This window comes from Anopheles stephensi, chromosome 2, assembly GCF_013141755.1.
Source record: "Anopheles stephensi strain Indian chromosome 2, UCI_ANSTEP_V1.0, whole genome shotgun sequence".
Classification (NCBI taxonomy): domain Eukaryota; kingdom Metazoa; phylum Arthropoda; class Insecta; order Diptera; family Culicidae; genus Anopheles; species Anopheles stephensi.
Window position 1 is genome coordinate 76,541,977 of NC_050202.1, and position 23,950 is coordinate 76,565,926.

The 23,950-nt window shown below is 45.6% G+C and overlaps 1 protein-coding gene and 1 long non-coding RNA gene across 5 annotated transcripts in view; one reads left to right on the plus strand and one right to left on the minus strand.

The window, feature by feature from the left end:
• The window catches only part of LOC118507728, a 106,409-nt gene that overhangs the window by 12,758 nt on the left and 69,701 nt on the right, over positions 1 to 23,950 (plus strand). The window lies entirely within an intron of this gene.
• LOC118507729 overlaps positions 14,268 to 23,950 on the minus strand; it is a 64,002-nt gene continuing 54,319 nt past the window's right edge. For all 3 annotated transcript variants that reach the window (XR_004905693.1, XR_004905691.1, XR_004905692.1), the window contains 2 exons: positions 14,802 to 15,298; positions 14,268 to 14,735 (listed from right to left, as the gene is read on the minus strand). This is a non-coding gene — a long non-coding RNA (uncharacterized LOC118507729). The remainder of the gene's footprint in view (positions 14,736 to 14,801; positions 15,299 to 23,950) is intronic.

The window sequence follows — 23,950 nt, forward strand, 5'->3', positions numbered from 1 at the left end:
CATTGCGGGGATTGATCCATTCCGACCATCGCTCGGGCTCGGGCTTTTTGTTCGGTGCTTTGGAATTTGTACGATTGTAGACACGGCGAAGACAGCACTCGGCACGAGACATGTACACGAAAAACGGTGTTTTCGGTGTTTCGACCTCGTTGGGAAGTGTTGAGATGGCCGGACGGAACCAGCGGCCCCGAAGAAGGCAAACACGCAGAAAGATCGAGTTAAGGAGGAACGGTATTAATGAAATAAAACTAAAAAAAAACAAAACAACTCACCATTTCACTGCACCGGAACGTGGCGATGCTTGTGCTCTGTAAATTTTCGAGGTTAATAGCGTGTAAAACAAATTAACTCTTCATGGCTTCGCCCACGGTTAAAAGCTTGCGAGCCGCTTCGGAAATGTCCGTGAAATGCTGAGTGTCGATGGGGTCGATGATCAAATTCGCTTCCCAGAAATTCGTTTCGATTTCCGTACGACGCTTAGGTGGAAAAAAGTGTAATAATGCCCCATTAACGCACCGGTGGCCTCGGTTCATTAATCATTGATTTTTTTTACGTACCCCTTGCTTGCTTTTGGTCCTCCACACTTCTTGCTCTACATTCATTATCCTATTTCGTCACCTCTCGGCGGGCGATGCCCACGCCGGATTGTGCGTTCCCAGTCGCGAAGCTGAAGGACGTTGACAAGGTAGCAGGCGGCAAACGGAACACAACCGTACGGAAGACAGCATTCGAACAAGCGGCTCCCCGACCTTGATACGCACGTGTGTGTGTCGAAAGCCAACGGATCGACCGAAATCCAACATGGCGACGAACAAGCATTAGTAAACACGCACACGCAGTGAGATGTCAAGTTTGACAGCCGGTTGATGCGTGTGGACGGAGCTGCGCAAATGTTTACTTAAACCTCGTTGAAGCAATTGATTGTCATCGGTGTTCGACGGACCTAATGTGCGATCTGAATAATGGGGTTTGCCGCCGCGAATAAGCATGGTACGGTGGGCAGATTTTTGTCGAAAAAGTATCTTTATGAGTCATGAGTTGCCGCTCGTAAAGTGCTAAAGAGGCCAAACAAATATCGCATTTGCCTATCGCAAATCGGCCCTGGTTTACTGGCCCTGCAGGCTGCCCTCAATTTGGGCGATTTCAAGCGGCCTCACTTAAGGCTTTTATTGCTTTACACACGTTCGATCACTGTGGAAATGTGTGCAGGAAACTGCTCGCAATGCACCATTTGTTGTTTTGCGCACGTTGGCCAAAATTTCAGTCGAAACGGCAAAGCCTTGCGAGTACGATTTTAGTCGACGTTATGACGACAGCGTTTCGTTTCCTATTTTTCAAGACTTTTACACCTCATTGATTCGCTTCCGCGCGACGGAGAAGATTCGGGCCGTGTTCTTCTTCCAGCCATTCCGGTTCGTGGGTGGGAGTTTTATGAGAAGCGACCGAGAATTGTTCTGATGCCGGATCCGGAGTTCCGGTGACGAGTTCACAAGCACGGGTAGAAATCGCGTCCCGAAAAAAACACAAAGGAAGGAAATTACGCGTTGAATGCTATTTTAACATCAGCTTTTTCCACGGTTCCGTGAGCAAGCTGGCGCGGAGATCTTACTATCTGCCGGTTGGGCAGCAAGTCACGAGCTATTCCGACCTAGTAACGGGCTACCGGGAGCCTACCGCTCAGACAATGATTCTAACGGACGATGAGTTAAGCTGAGGGTAGAATTTACGAGTGAATGAGAGCATGAGAATTTCGTCTTTTTGACAGCGCTGTAGCGCTTTTCAAGTAGCGCAATAGTTTGCTGAGGCTACACGCAGATGTTACGGACAATGCGCCCATTCAAATGGCACAAACTGCGTAAGGTTAGAAATTGCAAGATTTTTCCTCCAGATTGATTCTAAACGTTATCTTCCTGTACGCTGGAGGTCTTCAATATCTCCGAAATATTTTGTTTAGTACTGCCCTGCCGGCTGTCTCGAGTTATCTTCCGCGATTGCTATCACCACCGAAGACAACCGTGAGCAAAGAGATAAGATCAATTCCTTTCGTATTCCTGGTCGAGAGTGGTAGAGTGGTCAGCTGTACTGCACGATTTGCCTATTGCTTCTGGAGCTTCAACATCATGCGGATGGTGGCATGCGGGCTGAAAGCGAAACCCGCTAATCCGTTGAATAATGTAAGACATTCTAAGATGTTACTCGACCGTACGATAAGACGTTGCGGATGATGTACTCTGCAGCTTTGTGGCGTGCTGGGGTCGACCATGTCTGGCATTTCCATCGCGAAGATACATACAAGTGAGCTACTCCCTCGGCTTTTTTCTCCATCCACACTTCACCTTCTATGTAGCAATGGCAAAGCTTCAATGCAGCAACATCATCTCTCTCGCCATTCGGGGGGAATTTCGTGCGTGGCCACCTCTCGCATGGTCTTGTGAAGTAAGTTTGTAACATAATTTCTCCTAATCTTGGTCTATTATCACCATCGTTGGGAAGATTTTTGACTTCGTTTGGTGTGGAGCATGGTGGAACTGGGATAAAGCAAGCTAAAAGGTGATTTCAAATGATGATTCAAGCAAATCGAACCCACCGTCACACGGGACGTCACACGGCCAGGGAACTCCCTGGGTAGTTCGCAAGCATACCAGCTCAAACCGACCGACGTGTTAGCTAATTCCCGTTCCTGACTAACGGGAATGCTGCCGGAAGGATGGTTGGAAGCAGCCGAAACTGTGGGAGATGTGGTTTTCATTTGCACTTGTAAGAGCAACCACACACGGCCACGGCATGAGAACTCTCCCAGCGCACTGTTTAGAATGGTAGCGTCACCAGCGCCACTGGACATTTGACACGCGGAAAGCCGTGGGAGCGCAGTACACCGGCGTACCAACGGAAGACGTTCCACCAACGGTGGATGAACAAACATTTAGCCCTCCCATGCTGAAACGGGGATGATAATGTAATGCGATTAAATGGTGCGATCGCTTACTCGGCAAGCTTAGCCAGCTCATTCACAGGTGTGTCCGGCGTCACCCGGAGCCCGCACCCACTCCCGCAGCCGTCGGTGGATGAATATCGTTGCCCGACATCTCTCACAATCGATTGGTCGTCGAATCCATCGAGTGTGTCCATCAGCGGACAGCAGAAAGTTGGCAAGCACAGCTCGTGCCGTGGCTTTAAGCCGCACCTTCCTCGTGTCGTGGTTGAAATCGTGGTGTTTGTGAAATTCCTGCCCGAACCATCGCGTTGTGGAGGGCTCGCCGTGGAATGTGTTACGCGCAGGCTAATAGTGGGATCGTTGGTGCCATGTGCCAGCGTTAGCCTTTTCTGGGTGCAGTTTGACGCATTACACTTTGCATATTGTTTTGTGGACTGTGTGAAGCCTATTGAACGCATTGAAGAGAAAGGCAGACGCTCGAAGTATGCATTCTAGCTCAAACAGTGAAAACTTTAATAAACTGTTCGTTTGGACTACAAACGGTGGGGCAGGAGAGCATAAAATAGGATTTTTGAATTAGTTTTCTTGTGAAAAAAAAACTCGTTCATAACAAATAGTTAACAAGCACTTAAAAATGTATGCCGAACGATTATTGATTGGTTCCACGAGACGATCTCCAATACCTGTGGCATAATAGGTCTCCAAACGTGAAGAGGGTACCTGCAACTCCAGTTGGCCACTGGAGTGAATTTTCGTCCCCAACGATACATCGGCAAACATTGGGGCCGATTACCCATATACCGATTGATACGCACCGTTTGTAACGAACGGTTTGTCAATGTAAACACAGTGCGTCGAATTGGGCCAGGCCGTGCGAATGTTGGACGAGTGTGCCGCGTACGTAAGCGACACTTGATCTCAACCACACCACAGCAATTGCAACAAGCTTTGTTTTGAGTTCTCTCTGTGTGAGTGTGTGAGTTTTTTTGTTGTTGCCATTATTCAATTTGAAGAGTTTCGTGACAGCAATCGCGAACATTCAAAATGCTCAATGTTTGCGAAGAGTGGCCACTTTATGCTGCGGGTGGATAAACCATTTCCATATGCCAACGCGTCGGCGGGACGACACCCAAACCATGGGACCCGAATTTTCATGGTGGCATACTGCCAGCCAGCCAGCCAGCCAGCCAGCCAGCCAGCCGGGCTGTTCTGGTGGAAACGGCGTGGAATAAAGAGAATCATTTTTGGTAACGAGCTTCCGCCCATTTGCAACAAGTGGCAGAGAGTTGAGGCTCGTACGCCATTATTTGGAGCCAAACCCACATCATAAAGCGAAAGAAGGGCTCTTTACCACATGGATCTGGAATTAAATAGTTCAACATATTGAGTTCTCCCGAATTATGGACTTTTCGCAATTAATATCAATCCCAAATTACATCAAAGCGTAAGGCAATATTTGTTTAAATACCTTCAAATTACAAAGAAACAAATACTAAATCAAAACCACCCCTTTAAAAGATGTTATTTAACCGCTCATTACTACTCCTGAGCCCTACCGAAACCCCCTTCCGACGGCTTAGACAATCAAAGTCAGCACGTGGTGATCGTCACGCAAAGAGCGGATTTCTTTGTACGTTCTGGCGTGTTTGTGTGTGTGTGTGTTTGCCAGCCAGCCGCTAGCATAATATGTTTGCCGTCAGCGAAGCATAATGTGCCGAGAGGCAAACGGCGCAAACAGTGAGGTCGCTGCTGCTGGTGGGTAGCTTGGGCTTTTTTTTCTATCTGACTCCCCAACGCCGGCATTCGTACACGGCATGTTTGTTTTCGCGTTTGTTTGCGTCTGGCTGTTGCTGATGCGTTTCGTACTGCCCTAAAACGGGTGTGTGGAAGACTGGATGCATTTGCAAGCCGGCGAAGGAGTAGTGTTGGCAGCAATCGCTGTAGGGTAGCTCGACTCGGATGCTGCTTCGGAGACGAAATGTGAATCAATATGGCAGATGTTTGATGTGATGAGTGTGTTTGGCGATGTTCCGCAAATGTTTTAGTTGAGTTGAACATTGTGGAGGAAGGCTATTTAATGCAAAATAATCTTGCCTACAGAATTTATTTATTTATAATCATTCTGAAGAAAGCCCGGAAGATTCTTCAATGTTTGGAGCGAATTTAAGAGTTGCAAACAAACGATATCAAATTAATTTAATTCAGTTGATCTTCCCATCCGCACTCCGGATTGCTTGTTTATGCTGAAGGAAAACATAACTAACATGCTGTTAATCAAGCTCAATTTAAAATCTGAGTGCAGCATCACAACAAACATTCAGCAGGGTCCCAACCGCAACATAAAACGCGAATGAATGAATAAAAAACCTCACCACGGCAAAGAAACGATATTCCATTCCGACTGCACCACGCTACTACTGCCGACGCTCTGCGAGAAGATCTAAGCCCATTGATGGCAAACCACGGTGGTGGGATATTGAACGTCGGCAGTGGGTGCAGTTTCCAGTCGACTGCTACCCATTGAAAGAAAGGTTGACATAACAGTACCGCCGCGTACTGTCCCATGTGAGTAGCGGGTGGGTGTCAAGTGCAGTGTTTTGAAAGCATTTTTGTGTAACCAAATCAAAAAAAGGGGGCGATCGTTCACCGTAACGCAAACGTTTATCGCGATATGCTGGCTTGCTTGGTGGTCGGCCGTAGTGTTCTCGCGCTGCTGTGCTGTCAATCGTCGATCTTGGGTTTTCTTCGATCTTCGGTTGGGTGCAGCATGGGATGCTAATGCTCTCGAACTTCAGCTCGCCAGTGGTTGCTATGTGTGTGGATGCGAAGCACACTTAGACGACTTAGACGAACGCTGATGGTTTCGGCTGCCATCGATTGAAGGAATGCAAAACGCCCCACTCCAATGACGGTCGGCATTGTCGGATTGTAATGGGGCAGATGGATGATGTGTAAAGGAGAGAAAAAAAGGGGAGATTAATGTTTCAAATTTCATTTCGACATATGCGATGGAAACGATTAGTTGGGGGCCATTTTTTTTTTGTTGAGTGTTGTTTTGTTCGGTGGAATGTGTCATTACTGAACGCTTCGGTTCGCGCAAGGCCAAGCTGTTGCAAGGATGATGGGGATGCACTTGGAAGCAGTTTTCATTTTTTAAGGTTAAGTTTTCATGCCTCTTAAGAGCTGTGGAGTAGAAAATATTTTAAGTAGGGCAGTTATTTTGATTCTCAAATGGTATTCTTTTCAAAAAATCACAACGAGTTCTATTATTTGTTTATTTAAATGTTAAAAATAGCTTAAACCTTATCGTATCTACATCACAACGATGGAGCTTATTTTGAAGCACCAACCTTTACACACTGAATTAGCTACAGAAAACTCGAGCCTCAAGGCCTTTCTAAAAGCAGGAAATGCGATCAGCGACAAAGTACGGTGTAAAACGGCACGTGAACGCCACAGCTCGCACCCCATCGGACCACTGGTTGCAGCTCGAACGCTACGCCAGCCCTCTGGCCTTCCCGAGTTTTTGTTGTTGTTGGTGCCTTAGTCAGCATAGGTGGGTTGAAACTGGTCCTCACCACCGATTGCGACCGCTTGCTGCACCTGAGCGAATGTGCAGGCCTGGCCGTGGGGTGACTTTACCACCCCCAAAAACCACGCCAGAAGTAGCGTGGCGTACGGAAACCGGTTTAGCTTCGGTGGTGGAGTTGGGTTTAGCGTGTCGTTGCTGTCGTTTCTTCGTTTCGGTGTGTTGTGACTTCGATTCCTTCCTTTTCCTAACACAGCCTCCATCACAAGTCGTAACTTGGCGGGCTGGTACACGTGTGTTTGGTTTGGTTTTGGTAAAACAAACACATTCTTCCTAAACCACACACCAACCTCTTATCGTCGGCATAAACATATCTTCGACTTTGTAGGCTTCTAGTTGCGGGAAAAACGAAACCTCCAAAAAGGGTAGTTTCTTCCCACTCGACCAGTTAAGGACGTCGGAGCGTGTGTTCCGATGTCTAAAGCCGTTAACTGTCGCTAGTTTGGACTGCTTTTGTCCGCGTGGACTTGCCGAATGCCGCCCGAATGCAACCTGTTCCGAGTCGCACGAAGAACAGAATTCCGGATCTTTTATTTTTTCCTCCAAAGAATGTATGCTCCCCGACAGTGGAGAGGAAAATAATTTAATTTTTCAATTTAATTCAAAAAAGTATCAGTGTCGGCTTAAATCCAGTCCCCGAAAAGGGGCTTCCCTCGATTCCTCCCAACGGGATAATACGGAATATATGAGCATTTTGCGCCCTTCTCACCAGCCAAACGCTTTTCACTCGATTTTTGCTCTGCCATAACACCGGCTTGAAGCACTTGAAGCACGGCGTCTGCTTAAAGGCACAACGCGAACCAGCAGGAAAAACACAAACCAGGAAACGCGAGCCAAAAAAGTGAAATAATTTTATTAGCAAATTTATGATAATTACCCACCCCATCCCAATGGCACGTTCGGTCGGAAGAAGCCGGTTCCTGCTGGCATTCGGTTCGGCTCGGTTCGGAAGGTGTTTTTCACTTTTCGGGTGGGTTTTTTGTTTGGCCCTCGCTCGGTGGTATGATACGTTTGTGGGTTTTATTTGGATGATGATGGTGGCGCTGCTGCCGGGAACTCATCGTGCCCGGAGAAAAACACCTTTCCAACAAGTTGGGTTATGCAAATGTTGCGAGAGGAGTATGAACGAAAGGGCGTGCGTATTTATTGTAGAACACGGTTGAAAGTTGTACAAGGAATCGCTTCATCGCTTGGCAAATTTATTTGATAACCGAACAATCGTTATTAAAACTGTATCATGGCATCAGTCGAACAATGTTCGAATTTAGTGGTAAAAAAAATTGCAATCTATATTCTGGGAGAATTTCAATAGTTCAAATGCTAAAAATAGCGATACAGTCGGAGCATCATTCCGGAAAAATGCTTATTATTAATATTGTTTCATTATTTCTAATTTTATACAGCATCGATATGCAGTTTTTTTAGAAAAAAAATATAGAGCTGCATAAATTCCAAACAGTTCGGTGCGGTGTTTCAAACCGGTGCTTACTGAAACATTATCGCTTCTGCGAATGAAAAGGAGGGTAAATTGGGATGAAAAATGAATCCTCTCAAGTTCAAAGGTATGTTTTTGCACCGGAATTCAGTTTGCCGTATAGTTGTGGTTAAATTGTTGGCAGTTTGTTTGAATGCATCGGTCTGTCTGTTGGAAACAAGTTTACCAAATCTCTCGATGGGTATAGAGCGTAGATTCTAGATCGTAAACGCCTGAAGGTATGCAATAATAAGTTCAAGGTATTTTAAATGTGCAATTATTTGAAAAATACTTTGAAATTTACCAACAGAAATACGTGTGAGGCAATAAATTTTAACTTGTTTCATTTTAAAAATATTCATGCTGGGTTCTGTGTTACATGATCCATATTCCAATAGTGAGGTCTCTAACTAATCATTTTTTGCCTTCGTTCAAAACCAGTCGCTTATCTCACGGGTTCGTTCCGAGTGCTGATAACAAGTTACAGTGCATTCAAAAATAATCATAAACAATAACAAAAAAGCAGCCACGCTCCATTTATCGCTAACACCACCAGTTTACTTCAGACTGGCCCGAGGTTCGCTTTCTTAATTCGTTGCATTACAGAATAATGAGCAGCTTAATTAACGCTACAACTACAACAACGGAAAGAGAAAAAAAACGACAGCATAATAAGAATTCGTCTCTGCCTCAAAATAAAACCCGGGTTGAATTCAATTAAACAAAACCCCCAGTTGTGCAGCAAATGAATAGCGCGCTTACTGGCTACAAGCTTTTGACACGCTGCCGAATGACCCAACCGGCAGTCCAATCGGTGCACTGTTTGGATGGGAATGCTTTTCGTTGGCTAATGGGGAAGCGAAGCGTCTCCCGAGACACAGTTTCCAAAACAAAAGACAAAAGACGATTTGTTGTGTTGCTGCTGATGAGCCTATCAGTCATGTTCCCCGGGATGGGTTTTTATTTTCAACCTCAAACCCGGCAGTGGGATATTGGGTCATTGCTGGCACCAGATGATAGTGCTGCCATTAGCTTTCGGTGGGCTTTTCATTCGGCTCTTTTTTGTTGGAATGCTGCCCGTGTTACTAATACTTTGTACAGTGTTTGAAAGCGCATCATTAAAAAGTAAACCAAAAATTGAGAATAAAATTATGGGAAGTTTTCAAAAGGGGAACCAAACCGATGCCGGCAGGCATCATCGAAGCCAAAACGAGAACGCTTTTTGGTGTTTGTTTTTTACGTGGGCATTGATGAGTTTCCCGTTTGGCTGACCCGTCCAATGTTTCGGGCGTGACCTTAATCGAGCCCTTTTTTTCTCGTACCTGTTCCAACTTTTGAGGTTTTGGGATGAAATTTTCATGTCAAAAAGTTTTTCCACGCATCAATGATGATCACCACCTGCATCGTTTTTTTGCTGCAGATTTACCTTGCAGTAATCGTGCTCCTTTTTTCTATCGTCCGGGTGTTTAGTCTCGATTGCACCTCAGCTGGGCACACACAACAGTTGATCAATGTGCGGCGTGAAAGTTTATCAAAACAGCTTCAACGCTTCGGGGAGGAACCGGTAGAACCCTAGTTATTGTGGCCGTTTGGGAAAAGTGTTGGCCACCATTGAACGACCGGTGTCGGTGGTGTTTTTCTTTCACCGGCTCGCAAGATGATGGACGGATGGTCAGCGTAAGCACGATAATTAGTTTGGCTTTTCGTGCACCGTTTCGGTGGGTAATTGTAAACTAATTTGGTGCATTTTATTCGCTTTCCTCGCTTGCCGGACGGTTGAGCGTCAATTATGGTTTCGGTGGTGGTGGTTAAGCGTGCTGTCTAGGCCGTGCGTTTATCCGGACGGAAAATCGGAAGGCAAAAGGTTCGCCCGTGAGACGTCCCAGTTTTGTCTCAACGTTCCATTGTGGTCGGTCTTTGTTATCCTGTTTCGATGCTAATGGTTGACTTAGTTTACTTTAGTTTGAATTTCATTTCAATTATCAATGAGGTTTTTTTTACATTGTTTTTCTTACCTATTTCTGTTTTATTTCTTTTCAACTGTTAGATATTTTACCAATTTTCAATCATATTGTATATAATTGATAGAATGTTTAATTTTTCTAGTCTATCAACTCGTTTTTCAATTTCTACCAATTTTTTCTCCTTATCAGTCAAAGTCTTTGATGGTTTTCCCTTTCTTAATTTGATTGCTTCTTTTACGCCGTGTTTTATGAACTTTTAAACGCTCGTTAATTTTCTTACCGTGCAGTTTTATTCGCGGAAAATCTAATCATACGATTTCTCTTGCTGTGTTTGCTATTTTTATTTTCCACCTCCTGCCCTGCCCTATCTCAATTTTCCACCTTCCGCTTTGCTGGCCTTTTTTCCCAATCAGCACCATTTTCACAACGTCGTTAAACGTATTAACAATTTTCGCTTTTTCCCTCTTTTGCTTCTTCTCTCGTTGCAGGTAAGTTGGAATTGCCTCATTGCGATTCAAGCCCGGGTTAGAAGTTTGGCTTGGGAAGGCTGCCCGACCTGCCGCGCAAATTTCCCAAGCGATCTCGCCATCGTGCATTGCAAACCGAAGTCGGTGCATCGCTGCTGGCTGCACACAGTGGAGATGCTGCGGACAGCATCGGAAATCATTCGAGCATCTCGTTTGTTTGTCGCGGTGCCTGATGAAATCGGCACACCGTACCGCAGCAGTGCGATTGCATCTTCGCCGGTTGGATCGTGAGGTCAGGAAATGAACTGTCGAACATCGTTAGCGAAAGGTAAGGCGAGCAGCGATGCCAGCCCGCGCTGGATAAATTAGAAACTGCAGCCAACGGTCAGTCGGGCAAAACGCCGGGCAAAACGGCTAACGAGAGATGGTAAGGCGCAATCGCGCACCGGTTTGGAAGACGGTTTGCCAATGGCCGGCCCGGCCAGCAGACGGTGCGAATCTGCTGCTTACGGAAATCGGCTGAAATTCGTTTCGGTTGATTCGCGTCTGTTGATTCACGCAGGCGACAAGTGACGGACAGCCGGGCTCTGGGAGGCTTCGTCCCATCACGATCCTCCCACGAGCAGAGGATGGGAACAAATGGGGGCAAAAAAGCGTCCGTAAACTATCGTGACCGTTTCGCGAAAAGCGGATGCGACGGGTGATGTTTTTGCTGGGTTTGTTTACTTGAGCCATCGGCATTTGATAGTGTGAAAGGGGAAAGCGATTGAACGAGACGGACGGCGTAGGGAAACATCACCTCCCACATGATGCAATAATGGGTGCTTTTGGGGTGAAACTTTGGTGAGACAGATTCGTGGGAAGTAGTTTGGGTCAACTTTTTAAGATTGACTTTTGGAAGATGTTTCAAATTTTGGTTTTGTTTTGTTGGTGTCTGGTCCGACGGACAGTGTGAGGTTAACTTTAAGTCATGTTGTTGATAAAAGGAAAGTTTTTGTTAGCTGATGTTATTGACACGATGACAATCGGGTATGCTGGAGGGTAGGCATCGTCTTCTTTCAATGTGGCTCTACAATTTCGAGTGATCTAGCTCAGCCATTTTCGACTTCATTGATAGTTGGAAAGATAGTCTTATGGAGAGGATTTGATACTTGACCTTGTCTTGTGTAAGACGAGCATCTCATCTCATCAATATTCCTGCAATTTGGATGGGCTTGCCTGTCTCCTTTTCAATCTGTCGCTAGAGAGCCATCCGCGACTCGGAGGTGGAAGCTTCGCGGACCATCTTCTATAAATCAATCCAGATCCTGGCATACACTGATGACATAGACAACATTGGTTTGAAGCTCTCCTATGTAGCAGAAGCTTATCAAAGGATCGAGCGTGCGCCACAGAACCTCGGGTTGGAGATTAACGAGGCGAAAACCAAAATGATGGTGGCACCATCAGCGACCCTGCTAACAAACACTGATGATGTACAAATAGGTGACCGCATCTTCAAAGTCGTCCAAAACTTCACCTTACTGGGGTCAAATTCAGCCCACCGACAACAACATTGATGTTGAGTTACGTACAAGGGTGCTGGCTGCCAACCGGTCATACTACAGCCTGAGGAAACTTCTCCACTCTAAATACCTGTCGCGACGGACGAAGCTGGGACTGAACAGAAAATTGTATAGTCCAAGTACTCAAATACGCCTCTGAGACATGAACTCTGTCCAAGACTGACGAAGCCCTCTTAGCCGCGTTCGAGAGGAAGATGCTCAGAAGGATTTTTGGCCCCGTATGTGTGGAAGGACAATGGAGGAGCCGCTACAACGACGAGCTCTACGAGCTGTATGATGATCTCACTATCGTATAGCGCATTAGACTCGCCAGGCTCCGGTGGGCTGGTCACGTCATGAGAATGACACCGGACGACCCAGCCCGTGAAGTCCTTTTAGGCCGTCCACAAGGACAGAGGAGGCGTGGTAGGCCCAAATTGAGATGGAGTGATGGCGTTGATGCGTCCGCCAGAACGGCCGGGATAACGGATTGGCAGACGACGGCGCTAACCCGTGAGCGGTATCGAGGATTAGTAAGTGAGGATGATAAGTAAGTGAGTAATTCCTGCAATTAATGTGGACCCTCTCTCCATTCTTAGGTTTTGTCCCAGAAAACCATGGAGCTAAATTGGTCTTTTAGTAGTTTTAAGTCTTTCAGTAATCATAAATGCTTTTGAGACATGGGATCTATCCAAAACTGATGAAGTCTTCTTGGCCGCTATTGATAAGAAGATTCTGACAGGGCTTTTTAGCTTCATTCGGTAGACATTGGAGGAGCTCTACGGGTTGTTCAAAAATCTCACCATTTTAAAGAAAATTATTCTGATCAGATTGAGGTTGGCTGGTCATGTCATGACAATGGCACCGAACGATCCTATAGAAGGAGGAACTGTGATAGTGTGACGGCGCTTGACCATGAGCAGTATCGAGAACTTCTACTATCTTGAGCTTTAATAATTAGAATTCTTGCGCTTAATATAGCCCATTCCATTGCAATAAGCAAAAAAAGTGCCCCATCGCTCATCACACCAGTCAAAATCCGTCCATCTGCTTCATGGATGAATTTAAGCGCCCTCAATAAATTCATCTCCCTTTTCCCCTTTATCATCCCCCCAAACGAAGCTCGTGAACGAAGAAATCGGCCAGTAGAGGGGTAACATAAAAAAGGGAAAATTAATCTTCCACCGCATCGCATCATACGCACCACCGTAGCCGCCCATCCGCGGCCAGATTATGATTCGCAACCGAACCGGAAACTCGGTCACTTGGTGGGTTGGTCACTTTCCAGCCCGGCCCGATATGCAGCTGCGCTTCCGGCCGGCACGCCAATCGCCATCGCTTTTCCCGGAACGGCCGCTCGGGAAAAACGGGTCAATTTTCACTGTCCCGTGTAGGATACGAGCCACGTCTGTGTGCCACGTGTGAGCTTGTGAAAGCGAATCGATCACCCATTCCGGGGGAAAGCGTGCACTATCGGAAAGCGGAAAAGCGTACAGCAGGGTAAGAGAAAAAAAGGAAAATATTGGGCGTACAATAACAGAACCGGCAAGGGGAATCAAGCTGAAAAAAGGGTTGTTATTAAAGCAAAATAAATAAGTACAGCTAGTTGTCCCACGGGTAGCCTAGCCAGGAATGAAAATTATCACCTGCACACGCCGGTGATGCAGTGGCCACCGATAGCACAACCAGGGTGGAAATATTGATCAATTTATTTAAAAAAAAAGAGTAAGCAACGATCATGATTGTGCGCACACACAGCCACACACTCGTACACCGGTGGCGAAAATCGATCATATGCCGTATCATTCGACGCTTTTGCTGCAAGGGTAAAGCGTCCGGGTGAAAGTTTTCTTCTTTTTCTTTTCCACGTGTTGTTGCATGCATTTTTTAACTGCAGTGGGTGGTGGTGTTTTGTTTTTTTTTTCGGGGTTCCGGTGCGAGCAAATTCGAAACAGCCGTGGGGCTCGCTCGCAAGGGAAAGCTCGCTGAGGTGGCTGGCCAGACCCTGCAGGTGGGAAAACCTTCTCGGCAAACGGGTGTGTGTGTGTTGTTGTTGTTTGGTTTCGGTCGCTCGGAGGGAAAAGCAACAAAAACACATCGACGAATTAAACCAACCAACCAACGCCACGATTGGTGATCACCGATTTGGCAAACACCTCTGTTTTCCATTTTCTTTGATGCTGCCTGTTGTTGTTGTTGTTGTTGTTTGGGGCCGGATCGCTACGGTACGCTTTTCCGCAGTGAATTATGCGCCATTTAAGCGAAACACAACTAATTATTGCCGGTTGGTGAAATTGGAGTTGGAAAAAGTTGGTTTTAATTACCATGCACGGCTATCTTAGTAGATGTGCGTTGTACAGGAGTGTGTGTATTGGAGTCTTCTAGAGTGTTGACCTTTAAACAATAAATTTATTTGATTTTTTGAAGACTGTTAAAACTACTCAAGGAATTCAACTAAGTCAGTTGAATCCGTAAAACACGAAAGAGAAAAGGAAAATCGGATGTTCCTAGCATTATGTTGTACTTCTTTTATCTTCACGCAAATCAAGCGCTTCGAAGCACTAAAAGAAGAACTCACTAACTACGCCGGTGACATCGATGCTGGTAACTAGTTTTCGATAAACTTTAGCGAACCAACAAACCCCATCCTTGTACGCATACGTGCCGACAGGATACTGTTTCAGCTTCGTTTTATGCGTTCGTCTGTCACTTCTTCAAAAGGCTACGGGGATTGTGCTGATTGCCGATTGAGTTGTTCGATGCTGCGGGAGAAAACGAGAGAACGGGTTAAGCGAAAAAACAAAACTATTGCTTCCATCAAATCGCACCTCACTAGAGACGAGAAGATTTCGTTTTATTCGTTGCAGTGGTTGAAGCAGAAAAGGAAAACCCGAAACGACTTATCGTTTGGACGAGTTTTGCAAAGTCCAACAATCAGAGCGTAGCCATGCTTGCAGTTGCAGAAATCGTCTCGCACGTCGCCACTTTCGGGTAGGGTAGCGGTGTGAAAAGCGATCGTCTTGAGAGAAACCCACCAGTGGTTGTGTTTTTGTTTTCCACGGTTTTTTTTGTTGTTGTTGTAAAATGCAATGTGATGGCGAAGGAAAGCTCGCGAACTTGTAACGCGCTCGGTACATGGAAGAAGATAAACTTATCCGTGCAGCACTGCAACCACCGTAACCAGCAAGTTTCCATTTTCCGTTTGAAAATGCAGCATCTTGGCGGGTTGTAGCGTCTCTGGGCGCTGTAACGTGTCGCGCCACCCAGGCGTAAGCGTCAGTGCGGCATTTTTGTTAGCGCGCCCGTGCCACGTGCCAGGCGCAAGCTTTGCATTTTATCACCGACATATGTATATGCAGCGTGAGGTTTGGAAGGGAGGGTTGGGTGATGAAAATGGTGATCAAAAGAAAAGGAAAAAAAACTCATAAAAGAAACGAACCAAAAATACACACACACACACACACACACAGCGGAATGAAGCGACGTGTAGGACGATGAAACAATTTATATACAGCTCTGTTTTGGTTCGTCCAAGGAATAGCGCCAGGAAAAGAGGTCTGTCTTAGGATGGTGAAAAAAGTTTTCCTTCACCCTTCTTTCTTTTTTGGCTGGCACACTGCCAGAACACAGACCCGGTCGCATTTTCTTCTTTACCTCGGGTGGATTAGGATGTTTGTTTGGCGTATCCTTTTCGGTTTTATGGCGAGCTTTATTTGACCGTGGAGCAAAAATTAGCACCCATTAGCCACCACGTCACCCTGCGAGAAAAGGAGACATAGAGAGAGAGAGAGAGATAGCTCGTTCTAACCCTGAGGGTGACGTGATGTGATGTGTAGCTGTACGACGGTGGGGATTGTTGTAAAATAGCATTCATTCGATGCTGTAAACAAGCGCTTAATACGCCAGACGACGTGTCTTTGGTGGATATTTATGGCGAAGGAAAGGATTGTGATTTTATTGAGAAATATTTGCGGGCATCACCAATTTCCGATGCGTTTGAGAATTCGTATAAATTTGTCGATACATTCAGGGAATCATGGAGCATGAAGGAAATTAATATTCTTCGAAATACCTGTTCTTTATTAAATGAAAGAAAATCCTTAAGAGATGAGTGACATTCATGCTCTATTGGTTTGACAAGAATTGAATTATTTGGCTATTTTAATGTTTTTGTACATTTTTGAACACACTATTTCTAACATAGGGGCGGTCCGGTGGCAGTGACGCTAACGACGCCGGTCTTCAGACGGCAGAACCGGGGTTCAATTCCCATCCAGACCGCCTTAGGGTAGGGCTGACCACTTTACTACGGGTAAAATCAAGTCACAGAAAGCCAGAAATGGCAGGCCGAAACCTCTCGAGGTTGTATACATTTTGTATAAAGGTTGCATAAAGAAAAATGTATAAATTTTTGTTCTCAATTAAAAAACAGATGTTGCAAAACCTATCAAATAGTGGGAAGAAATCCTGAGATAAAACCACAGATATGAGACAGCGTTAAACAACTAAAGGAAAGCCTCATAAGACTTCCTGTTAAACCCTGTAAGACATAGTAAATTCAATCTTTGATTCTTTATAAGAAGAGCTTCCAGCAATATCAGGCTAGGTCTTTATAACCCAATAAAAGAAAAGAAGAACTTCCAAAAACAACCCACTCAAAGTTCCTATTCCCATCCCTACTTCCCACCAAAAACCTTCCCGATAGGCAACAGGACCCCGAACAAACCAAGCCTGTCAGATGATGGAACAACCTTTCAATATTGTGGCCGGCAAATGGAAGAAAAAGTTGCCCCTAAAATATGACCTCCACACCGTTACACGATCTGTGCCGTTCCAAAAGCCGTTTCCTGCACTTTCGATCTTGGACGATTTCGGAATGGCGGTCGTTAGTTCTGTTGCTGTTTTTTTACTCTCTCTCTTCCATTCTACTATTATATGAAACACCTCGTCCATCGTCGATCGGACCTTCGGTGACTGTTGCCCACGCTTTCAGTATCACCGCACCAACCGCAAACCACAAACGGTGAATCGCTACAAATGTGCGGGTTTGACCATCTCCAAACTGTCCCCAAAATCGGACACGTCGGCACGATAAATTTACGCCCAGGAATGTAGCCTCCCCAGTAGGAAAACCCTCCTGCCGGTACCCCTGCAAATTTCTTTCGTTGCAAGAGCTTTTCCCACCGTTTCCATTCCCGGTGGCGACAATTATCGGTTATTCGATAACATTGTCGTTTTGAAGAAACGTCCTGCTGCACGTTTGCAGAAGGACATTTTGGGATAGGGTTTTTCTTCGTCGACTCTTCCGCTTTTCAACATTCTCACAGCCGGACAATGGGTTCGGGCTGGCGTCAAGGAGTAAGCTGCAAAACTGCTGACACGTACTGTGGTCATTTTTCTTGGCAGAATGTGTTTCTGGTCGTCTGGATGTCTTTGTGGCAGGAAAAAAAAACGGGGAAAGAAACTACTCAGGACCCAGGAAGCTACGGAGCACAAAACCCGTCCCGAATGGGAGGGCATATTCGATGCGATTTGAGCTCTCTCGATAGGGAAAAGGCAGGACACGCTGGTGGTGGTGGGAACGGATAGGGGGAAAAGAAATGAAAAAAGAGTTACAACTTGTCGAGCTGGTTCCGCTTCCTATCATGTCGCCCTTTTTACGACGATCATTTGCATGTCGTTACCGGATGATGCTGGCGCATGTGTCCTTATCGGGTTTGCTACCATTTCCTTTGGCTGGCGATCATTTCGGTAACATTTCGGATTGATTCGTCCAGGCGGAAAGAGCTTGTACTACTGTTAGGGAACCGAGGGAGTTTTTTTTTCTTCCTCATTTCCCTTATTCTAGTCCATTCTTGTATGAAGAAAAGCGAGTGGAGCTTTCCTTTTTTTGCTTGCGAGAGAGCCATCTAGAGTGCACTTATGGGAGATGTTTTCTTTTTCTACTCTTCTCTCATTCTCCTACGTTTACTCCAGTCCTACATCCTCCAGCTGGAATCGAACGATAATGGCCTCGCCAGGACTCGAGTCGCTCGGAGTCGGTGGTTCTGCACTAACAAGGTGCATGGTGGTTACTTCGGGTCCGGCATGATTTTTTGTTGCGTTGGGTCCGGCATGTTGTATCAAGGCATTTCCTTTTGGAGGTTTTTGATCCTCGTTTCGAGGTGTGTGTGTGTGTGTGCGTGTGTGTGTACGCTTGTGTCAGCCAAGCATCCGTTCCCTTCGTTTAGACCGGAAGTCCAGCTGATGGGTGTTAGTAATGGGTTTGACCAACTTTTTTATGAACACTTTACCGATCCTTCCGGTGACCGGGAAGGGGGAGTCAAAAGTTTCCCGGGCGGGGAAGGAGCAGTGGGAAGCTAACGGGCCAAAGTTTTCCTGTCCATCCATGTCCTGTTTTTGCTTTGCCCAGAATGAGCTCAGCTGTTTTTTCCCTGAGATGATTTTTCTCCCCGTCGTTCACTGGTTTTTTTTGAGTTGGGTGTGTGTGTGTGTGTGTGTTTGCGAGACTATTTTTTCCCCTTCATCCTCCCAATCATATTCAGCACCACCAGTTCCGAGCAGAGTTGCAGAAAATCGAGGAATTTCGACAAAAGCTGTCGTGCACGTGTAACTAGCGCCGAATGTGAGACTGTTTGCTTCGTTGGGAAAACTTTTCTTACGACTATTTTAGCTTTTGAATGCTGGCGAGCTGTTAAAATTTATATTTATTCATAGTGTGTTGACGGTGGAGGGAAAACTTTTTTCTCTTACCCGCTCTTTTCCTTTCCTTCGTGGTAAGTTGAACAGTCTCATAGGACTGTGGATGCGTTGTGCTGACTAAGAGAGAGAGAGAGAGAGAGAGGGGAGGGGAGGGGTTCTTTTGGCCCCATCGTTGTGAGTAAATCAAGGACCTTACACACAGAAACACTTCCTTTAGTGTATGTGTGCAACGTTTTGTTTTCGCCCTCATCTGGCTCACATCAAGGATATTTGCCGGCGCTCAAATTATTGAATGAGTCATAACGAAACGAAAAAACTAAACAAAATAAAATAGAAAATGTACACATTTTTCCTCTTCCAGTAAGGAAACAACCCAAGAAAAAGGCACTCTCGAGACGGAGAAGAAGTAAGCATAAAAACGACCGCCAGGAAAACTTTCACATCAAACGCACGCTTCTATGTTTCGACGAAATTTCCTCGTCTCGCTTTGTCGAGGTAAATGAAACCTAAATGTCGGAAGGAAAAATGAAAATAAGGTGGAATAAAGTGGTGTGAGCCAAAAGCAAACCTCCGCCGATCAGCGAGGGCCTGTGTCCCGTGTTTGTTGTGCGAAAGGAAAATTATTTAAATACAAACATGCGCGTGGACATCGGTTCGGTGGAGCGGCTTTTCTTACGGTGCCGCGTAGAGGATACGCTAAAAAGAGGACGCATGTCCAAGAAAAACAACATTAAATTCCTAATAACCTTTGAAGCCAACGACGAAAGCCAGAGCTTCCAAAACCAGGGGCATTTGGGGCCGTGTTCATGGAGGTGGTGGCAGCACGCGCTCGCTGCTCTGTATGAATTTAATTCAATCATATTCGCACCACGGTTCGTTGGGCCACTTTTCATTACGATCATGACTGTCGCAATTTGAGCTTTCGCTCTCTTCAAGAAGCTCGGTGAACCAATACAGGCTGGCCGTTCTATGTGAATACAACATTTGTACGAGCATTATGTTGTTCAATGGAATGGTGGACTGTTTTTGTCGTCGTTCATGAAAAAAAGTAATCATAAATTTGATATTAAAAGTTTGACCCACATTGAGCGAAAAGCGGAACATTAAATTGTCCTAAAATCGATCACGATCTGTGACATTGAGCTGGCTCACACTGTCAATTCTTCTGTAGAGTACTTGTGCATGTTACCAGAAAGCAGAAATTAATTGCCATAAATGATTGTCATGCTTTGTTTATTTGGGTTTAAAACTGTTTTTTCCTCAATAATGTTGAGGCATTTTTTTGCATAATTGGATTTATTATGATTTTATTTGCCATAAATTAATTACTCAAGTGCTTTATCGAACATAACATAATGCCAATTAATTATGTGTTGATGATCGGTTTGATAAAATGAATTAAAAGCTGAACAATGTGTCCCAATGTTTAATCACCAATTAATCCATTCTGTCAATTATTCTTTATGTTTTTGGAGGGAAAAAAATGATCGTTTTTATAAAAAAGTATGTTGTTTTAAGGAATTATGGTAAAGGAAAAAATTTTTTTATTCATCAATTTTTATTCAAAATTTTTCAAAAGACAACCTGAAAGCAGCAGGAAAAGAGACTGAAATTGATGCGGAAAAACAATGGCCGTATCGCTCCGGGGGCATAAATTAGTCCCGATCCAATCGATGGAAGGATGCTTTTGATGCAATCTCGTCGGCGATCCTTTTGGGCGCGGCATGAAAGAAACAGTATTTCCCAATACCAACAAAAAGAATCCCACCGGCTGGTTCGGTTTTATGTTGCCATTTTTCAGTACATTGATTTCACTGTCGCTTATCGTTCGGCGACAATCTCTGTACATCAGCATTTGAGCGCCACTTTCCCTCCGTCACGATCGTATCTTATTAGTGCGGGGTTGTGTAAGTTTAGTTTTATCCTTAGAAGCTTTATACTGTTTGGAAAGCCAGAACATTTGTCTGGGGTTATGACTCGGTTTCGCTTTTCTTTCTTTTTCGATGGTAAGTTTTTACGATAAAACGCTTCCGCTTGGGATGCCTTCACTTGCACAGAAGAAAAGCTTTTTTTTGCCGCAGCCCTGTAACACTTTTTTCTCAGGGAACGGGGTGAATGAATTGCACGGTGAAAAGTGTATTTACCTTCGGGGTGAAAATCTTCACTCCTAGGGAAAGGAATGTTCCTTTTTCGCAAATGGGGAAAGTTCTTCATCGTTCGTATCCGATACAAGAAAGAGTGCGTGAAGGAAGAAAACAAGGATTAGCATAAACTATAATCACGGCTTTCCATTTGTGCCCACCCCTGAGCGGAATACGAAATGAGCGGACACGGTTCTTCTTGCAGCTTTTCCTTAGACCCGTTCACGTGCACAATCATCGCTACAGAAGACGATTTTCTGTTTCAGCAATCCTTCCAATCGACTGTCCGATTGAATGTGTTACCGATCGAATGCGACAACAAAATCGAACAGGAAAAGCGGACCGAAGAAAGGATAATCTAAAGAGGGAAATCCTCATTCCACCTCTACCTAACGCTGATAATGAATGGGGATAAATGGAGGAAAAACGCATTCAACCACTTCGAACAGATCGTTTTTCTTGGGTGCTTTTTTTCTTGTCTGTCTGGAGGGAAAGCTCGATCGAGTCCATTTCGGATCTCGGGGACGGATTGTGTGTGTGTTGGATTTGTTTTGACATTTTTCAAACCAGCTTTCCATCCGCTTTTTTTGCGGGGAGGGGGGGGGAGGGGAAAAACAGGGAAACAGTTATTTTTGTGCAGGGCCGTGGAATTGAATTATGGGTGTAGGTAATTTTCGATTTAGCCAAACAAAGAAGGGTGCGATCGTTTGTGTTTGAAAATCAGATTTTCATGCTTTTCATCGTGTGTTCTCTTTCAAAGCGAGTCAATATTTTAGCGCAACAAATCTGGGGATGGCCGGATCATGGCCGCAGAAGACGGCTACCAATTCATGATGCAAATTTATCACGCCCTGTGATGTGTTTCCTCATTCTTAGACGGCTTTTTGCACAGGTGTGATGAGGCCAAGAAGCGTGATGGAGAGAACGGAGGGAAAGTCGAATCTTCAATTTGACGCTCCGTTGGGCCGGAGTTTTGCATCTTCGCGTCAGCTGCCAACCGTTGGCGAACGTCACGATTTTTGGCCCCGCCGCTTGTCTTTGATTGAATGGCTCCTGGCGAAGGAATGTTCTCTTTGCATTTTTGCTGTAGTTTGTTGGAGCGATTTTTCTTGCCAAATTCCTTTTTTTTTTCTTTGTTCCCTTACTTTGGTATAATTTTCCCTCGATTGGGGCATATGGAGCACACGAGCAGCACACGGTAAAAAGCGAGTAAAAAAAACCTTGCAAACTGTTCAATCGGAACGAACCGTGGGGAATGGTCGGCATGAAGGTTGCCGCTGGAAGTTATGGAAGCTTGAGAACGAAAATAGTCTGTCACAATCAGGAATCGTTTCCCCATTCCTTCCACACAGGGTGGAGATGGAGTGAGCCACGAGAGAAAACGAACAAAACGATGGTTATCGTATGAGTGGCTGGCTCGGAGTCGAGTGCGCAAATTCTTGTCGTTCGATCCCGTAGCAAGATCGATGTGTTTGCTTAACGTTTTATGGAAATTGGAGGGAAAGGACCGCTCATCGATGTGCGGAAGTATGCCAAACATAAACGGTAACATTTCTCCCGTAGTAAAGATGCACAGCACTTTTGGCCAATTCGTTTACTGCAACCCGTTGAAAGGTCCCGGAGTCCTTGCTGGCGTATCCTTTTCGTTTCTTGCTTTTTGCAAGAGGACATGCACCACCATGGTACGGTTAGCAAAGGAAAAGGACGTCCTCAGAACATAAAACGTATCCTTCGGGTCAACCCGTGTGGGGAGAGCGCCCTGTGCATTGCAGGCACCTTGTGGGCCTACCACCTGATGGTTTCAGTCAACCGATGGGGGTGGGATGGCGATAGAAAAATATGCCTCCAACTCCAACTCCAATTCTTGGTAGATCGTGGCCGAGGGTAAAAGTTCCTAGCTTTACGCCTAACTTATTCTTTATCTATCCCACCCATCAAGCCTGCTTCCAGGAATTTCCACCGTTCCAGGTCCACGGCACAAAATCCCGGAAGAACCGTTTAGTCTAGTACCGATCGGAAGTACGCTTGCTGGATGGGTTTGTGAAGCGGTTCCTCGGGAGAATCGTTTTGAAACCCCTAAAAACCGTCCACCAAGGCGAACAATTTCTCTTGCTCCTTGTGTCCCATCCAACCCTCGGAACGCTCTATCCAGAACGGAAGCTCACGGAAGTGGAATAATTTATACAAATTTATTGATTACGATCGGTAGGAGCTTTTTTCTTTGCGCCACGTAGTAGTAGTGGGAGTGCACATGTGACGGGACTATGCCTTCCAACACACAAAAGCGTTCAGCGTACACTGGCGTGAGCGAGGTCCTTAAGCGAAGCCACACACACACGAGGGTTGAACGAAATGCTTGTTTCGCTAGTAGTTTCTTCCGAACAACAATTGGAAATCCAGCTCGCTCAGCAAAGGAAGCGTGCGGGGCGGGAAGGAGATCATTCGGGTCGTGTGTGTCCTTAGAACATGCAGTAGAGTACCGAACTCCACCGGGAGTATGTAATTTGAAAACGGAACAAGTCAACGAGACCGATGCGAACGAGCGTGCAACAATAGCGGCCGGGTTGAATAAGATGGCTGGAAGCGTGGTCGCCCAGAGGAAAGGGGACGTGACGTCGAGCTGCGTTCGATTGGGAATCGGTTCTTGATTGAACGTTACAATGTTTTCGTTGCTGTAGTGCATAATTTATGAACATGCTGTTAAATGTCAGTGTGTGCTGCCACGGGGGGATTCCGGAGACAAATGGATGCCGACGGCGATGGTGATGTGCCGCTCGTCCGAACCAGAAGCAGCCTGCTTGTGATGGTGAACAGTTGGGATGGATGTTCTCTGTAACCTGGCTGGTTCTAATCCTTTCATCGAACAAATGAGCTTCTGCTTCAGCATCTCAGCGAACGTTGGCTACAAGTCGACTGCATTCGGATGTATTTAATCCACTCCTACTGATAAGCTTCTGTGGTAGAGTAGAACCTCTAGATCAAGAGATCCCACTCACTGGATGACTATGTCGACTCAAAAGCAGTGTGCAATACGAAGTGGCGTGGAATTGTACATCATGTAAAGCGTGTTAGATAATAGCCCTCTCGATGACGCGCGTAACAAACGCAAACATTAGCACGTGAAACCATCGCCG